The sequence below is a fragment of the Rhinichthys klamathensis genome, unplaced genomic scaffold, assembly GCF_029890125.1.
Source record: "Rhinichthys klamathensis goyatoka isolate OS25496 unplaced genomic scaffold, OSU_Roscu_1.1 h1tg000272l_1, whole genome shotgun sequence".
NCBI classification, from domain to species: domain Eukaryota; kingdom Metazoa; phylum Chordata; class Actinopteri; order Cypriniformes; family Leuciscidae; genus Rhinichthys; species Rhinichthys klamathensis.
This window is the reverse complement of record NW_026606792.1, coordinates 430,348-436,436: the sequence shown is the minus strand read 5'-3', so window position 1 is coordinate 436,436 and position 6,089 is coordinate 430,348. Positions and strand designations below refer to the sequence as shown.

The 6,089-nt window shown below is 38.4% G+C and overlaps 1 protein-coding gene across 1 annotated transcript in view; it reads left to right on the top strand.

The window, feature by feature from the left end:
- The window catches only part of LOC130102432 (gastrula zinc finger protein XlCGF8.2DB-like), a 221,028-nt gene that overhangs the window by 66,632 nt on the left and 148,307 nt on the right, over positions 1–6,089 (top strand). The window lies entirely within an intron of this gene.

Below are 6,089 nucleotides of genomic sequence, written 5' to 3'. Positions count from 1 at the left end.
TGTAAATAAATTTAAATATCTGGGGGTAACCCTAGATTCGACACTTCACTTTATTTTAAATCCATCATAAAGGGTTTTTGAACCGCTCTTAGTCTGACCTGTCACCTAGGGCCTGTTTGCCTTGGCCCCTCCTTGAACTGCAACCTTACCGTGGTGGAGGGGTTTGAGTACCCGAATGACCCTAGGAGCTATGTTCTCCGAGGCTATCTGCCCCTGGTAGGGTCTCCCAAGGCAAACATAAATAACATTGTTTCATTATTATTATGACTACATGGAAATTCACATGATAGATTCCAAGGTTTTATGATTCTGAACTTCATACATTTTTCTTCAAATTGGAAGTGGTTGGCCTTAAATATCTAAAGTTGTTGGGGATAGGGGCTGAAATAAGCCTTTCACATCTGTCTCGATTGTGAAGTTTTCTTTCATGGACCATTATATCACAGTCTGCACAGTACAGCTGTTTAGGAATGCAGTCTTTACAGCGGATAATAGACCCCTTCAGTATGCAGTGCTGGCACTGCTTAATCTCTGTATACTCTGCCGTTAATAAAGACTCCACTATCTCTGGCCTCAAAGCTGCCCACTTCTTTTACCTCTGGGCCATGCGAACTGACCAAGTGTTTGAGGAAGTCGGATTTGAGTACTGAATGTCTTCACTATCAGCTAACATATCATCTACCTCTTGATTAAGAGATTCTGTATAAGAAAAAATGAAACGCAATTATATTATACATGGCAGTTGGTTAGATTGATAATTACAAAGCACTAATGACACAGTAATACACACCTACAGTGCTGGTCAGAACTATTTGCCCCCTTGGAAAATATGATCAAAGATGGCTGTAAAAAATAAATTGCATTGTTAATCCTTTTGATACTTTTTGCAACCTCCTTTTTCCAAGATAACAGCTCTGAGTTTTCTCCTATAATGCCTGATGAGTTTGGAGAACACCTGACAAGAGATCAGAGACCATTCCTTCATACAGAAGCTCTCCAGATCCTGCTGATTCCCAGATCCATGTTGGCGCTTCTTCTCTTCAGTTCAGCCCACTCCTTTTCTATAGGGTTCAGGTCAGGGACTGGGATGACCATTGCAGATGCTTGGTTTTGTGCTCAGTGACCCATTTTTGTTTTGATTTTGATGTTTGTTTTTGGATCATTGTCGTGTTGGAAGATACAAACATGGCCCATTATAAGATTACTAGCACAGGCTGTCGGGTTTTGATTTTTTATCTGTTGGTATTTGATCGAATCCATGATGCCATGTATCTGAACAAGATGTCCAGGACCTCTGGCAGAAAATTAGGCCCACAGTATTAAAGATTCATCAGAGTATTTTATTTTACACATTGGGTACTTTTTTATCCCTGTGTGCACCAAACCCATCTTAAGTGTTTGCTGCCAAAAAAGCAATTTTTTTTGTTTCATCTGACCATAGAACCCGTCCCGTTTTGAAGTTCCAGTAGTGTCAGTTACTTTTCAAACGTTCTATGGACAGATAAAAGAGATAAGGTTAGTTGTTTTACGAAAACATTTACAGTGGGTAGATGAAACAGACCCCTTTTTTTCTTTCTTTTCCTCTTCAATATCCCCGTTAAATTTAAAAACAGATGTCATTTGTGGCATTCATATCAGCTTAGGGGGATAGCCGATAGCGTTCGCGTCTTGGTGACACGGGGGGCCAGAACTGTTGCCCGACAGAGGTTTTTTTTTTGCATATCTAACTCCTCAAAGCTAGATGCATTTTTAACATTTAACTCCACAGACTCAAATGCAGTCAGTAAATGAAGCAGACAAATTGTTAGATGGTCCGGTTAGAATATACTGAATATCTGGATCAGTTGCCCACAGCCGTAGAGAGATAAAGGTTCCCGAACAATATCCTACCATTTTCTGCTGAAGCGTACATAGGACATGTTATCACCTATTTATCACCTATTTATCTGACTCCACCTATTGCTTCTGCACTCACTTTTGCAAAGTCAATAAAGTAACTAAGGCTGATTCCTTCCTGGTTCCTAGGATGGAAGATTGTGTGGACACTGGACAGGGTTGGTAATGCCAAGTTTGTAATGAAGCTAGACCTCCTGAAAGGATACATGCTGGTTCCTCTGACTCTGAGTGCATCAGAAATCTCAGCTTTTGTCACCCCAGACAATGTTCTGCAGTATACTGCCTTACCTTTCGGTATGAATAATGTTCCAGCCATGTTCCGACTTTTGATGCATAATGTGTTGGCAGATGTGGAGAACTGTGAAGTGTAGATGACATGGTTATCAATTCACCTAGAACATCTCTCCACCCTCAAGAAGTTTTTTCAGTGTGTGGCTGATGCCTCGTTGACCTTGAACCTTGCCAAGTGCGAGTTCGCGAAGGGAATGATCACCTATCTGGGTTAACAAGTTGGCCAGGGGATGGTGAAACCTGTCTAAGCCAAAATCACAGTTGTCCTTGAGTACCCTATTCCCTCTAATAAACTGCATGAACTGCGCAGGTTCCTTGGAGTGTGTGGATACTACCCAGGTTTTTGCCCCAAACTTTTCCTCTGCTGTGTCGCCACTAACTGAACTGCTAAGCACTGCAAAAAGATTTATCTGGAAACCCAGTTGTGAGCATGCTTTCAATGCAGCGAAAGACTTACTCTGTAGGTATCCTATACTCTAAGCCCCTCAATTCAATGCCCCATATAAATTGCAATTTAACGCCTCAGCTACAGGAGTTGGTGCGGTCCTGCAAGAGGACCAATTCTGTGTAGAGCATCCTGTTTCGTACTTCTATAAAAAGTTATCAAGGTGTCATCAGATCTATAGTGTTATTGAGAAGGAGGCATTGGCAATGTTGATGGCACTGCAGAAGTGTATTTAGGTGGTAGTGCTGCTCCGATAGTTGTGTACACAGACTATAATCTGTTAATTGTTCTTGAGTGCATGTCAAACTCAAGTCAGCGGTTTATGCAATGGTCTCTTGCTATTTAAGAATTGAACCTTGACATCCATTACAAAAGAGGCTCAGACAATGTTGTTGCAGGTGAGTTTTTTTAATGTCATACATTTTTAATAATGACATGTTAATGGTCTTAATTTCTAATAGTGGAAGTGAATTGATGACCGTTTATAATAAACAACTTTTGTTGTTTATAATCTTAATGGTGGGGGTGTTACGTCCCGTGACGTAATAGGCTTTATGCACAGCTGCACTACTTCCTGAACTTCAGCCAGCCCTTTGTTTCCTGTCTGTCATTATTGGACAAACTGATTAATCCAGGTGTGCCTGATTATTGTTACTGAGGCCAGGCACACCTGGATTAATCAGTTTGTCCAATAATGACAGACCGGAAACAAAGGGCTGGCTGAAGTTCAGGAAGTAGTGAAGCTGTGGCATAAAGCCAATTGCTATTGTGTATGGTGTGCTGGTGATGTTTTCTCCCCTCCCGGTCATGCAGCGCTCCAAACCATCCGCAGCTGATCCTAATCTGCCGAGAGCGTTGCAGATATAACGCAGCAAAGAAACAGAGCTTCGAGAGAGTCGCTCTTCTGGTATTCCAGACAATGTGTTGTTTAATTGCTGTTGAGCAACTTTTAATCTGTGAACCTGTTGTGTGATTACAAAGACGTTGCATTAGACTCTGTGTGAGTTTGATCAGTAAAACATTTGGGTTTTACCCACTCGCAAATTGTTCTCCTGTTTTTGCATTAGTCAGGCAGAGAGGGAAGACAAACTGTCTTTTATGTTCTTTTGTTAGGGAATTTATGTTGCTTAAACCCTTTAAAGCGGAATCATGGAGTTCAAAAGACTGGTTTATTCTTTAGACATATCCTCATTTATGCATGTCTATAATGTGTGCTGTAGTTGAGAAACTTTTAGGAATATTATCCAAGATGTAGGCTACTCAATATTGGTGGTCAGTCATATCCGACATAAAAGATCCACAAATTAAACTGTGACCTCAAACACCATTAATTTACGTGAATGAAAGGCAATAATCTGCAATATGTGTTCACATAAAAGTTTTATCCCACTACAGTATGCAGCAGTTCTGTCTTTACTATGTCACGTATGGACTTATTGTCATTCACATCCTTGCAATGCACTGAAGTTATGTGTAACGCTTCCTTTTACAGTGCTGTTACTATACTACTGTATGTACTTATTATAGTAATTATAATTACTGGGTAATAACTAGGTACTAACCCTGAACCTACCCCTAACTCATGTATTTACCTTATATTAGCAGGACTTTCTAGGTAAGTACACTGTAATGTTATGTAATATAGTTTGATTGAAGCTTTAGTTCCTTTTTGTACATTTATACCCCAACATGAATATGAAGATCAGTTTGTATTCACTCCAGATGCTAATGAATGCAAATGTTTATTAGATGTTTTAAATACATATTGTATATTTAATGCTCTAGATGGAGATACTGAGGATAAGCAGGCATTAGGAGGCTGTCCGGTCAATCACTTTACATTACTCTTCAAATTACACAAATTGAAATTGCGAGTTGAACATACGCCCAATGGAAACACGTCAATTTCGCAAAAACTCCCAGTTATCGCAAACATTTTTTAAACTTTTGCATAATCTGATATTTTAATCTTATATCTCTTTTGTAACAGTTGAGATAGTTATTTAATGCTGATCTAACTAGCAGAGGACACTCTCCAGTTTAAATCCCAGTTGTGCTGGTGGGGCATGTTGTCACGCTGCTTTACAATGAGCCCCTATTAGAACTATGATATTCTATACTTTTATGAAGTCTATTGAGAAGCCATGAGAAAAGGGTGAATAAAGATTGAGAGTAAATGTTCAGAAATTATTAATTTATTATTTTTTTCCTGAACTATGCTCTATAGCTTTTTTTGTCAAACTATTATTAAAAATGCCATTATTTTATATATATATAAAAAAAAAAAAAAATTGTATTTTACTGACAAAATAGTTTTTTGATTAGATCAGATATTGATCAAATGTTAATCTGTCATATGGTCATGTTACAATGTTGTTACATTTCACTTCCATTCTATTGGGGTAAATCAAGAAAAAAGTATACACTGTATTAATGAAACAAAACCACATAATTGTACTACGTGTGAAATTAATGAGGGGAAAAATGAATACTCTGAACCCATAAGAAGGTTTACACAAACGGAGAAAGACTAAAAGCGTTAGGTTTGAGCCCTGCTCTCCCCTACTAATAAACTGCCAATATCATTGTTATATATAAACTAGGGTAACACATTAGTTTAGGGTTCAATTCTCACTCTCGTAATATGGATGCTAATAAGCAACTAGTTAACTTAATGTTTGGAACTATAGGCCTATTAACATTATTTAATATAGGCCTAGGCCTATTAACAGACCAGAATGTTTTGTTATTCGTTCTGGAAAAGATGGTTTGTTGAAAAATATACTTCTTAATCTCTTTCAATTGGTAGATTTTATTTATATTATTAACACATCATTGGACAAAATACATATACAGGTAAATGTGTATTTCACCAAGAATGTTTGCGAGCGAACAGGACTTTTATTTTGGTGACGATGTGACATCATACGGGTGCGCCGCGCTCCTGCGTTTGTGATGCAGCTGAATGAAGCAATGTGAAATGAATGAATGATTATTGAGCGTAACAATGCATGAATGAACGTTATTTTGTGAGTAATACGCATCCACACGTGAGTAACAGAAAGGGGCGACTCATTTCGTTCCCTAAATCGTGAATCAGTTTATCGTTCAGCACAAGAAGTGATGGAGAAACCGGGAGAAACGGAGCTTTCCGAAACTACGAGTCATTTGAATCTATAGCATCGCAAAACGATTCCTTTGCTCGAATCACCGCTGGCGAAACCAGCTGATCAAAACAGTGCAACTATAACGAGAACACAAACGTGTTATGACAACTTTTATAAACCATTAGCAAATGTTTCATGAAAGTGTATATTGTTAAATTTAACATCTTTAAATAAATCGTAGCTCTGAACTACTGAACTACAGCTGATTGAGACGCACACAGAGATTTACTGTGGATTTATTTTTCTTTCTGTTAATTATTCTCATCTTAAACATGACAAATTGTCCAAAC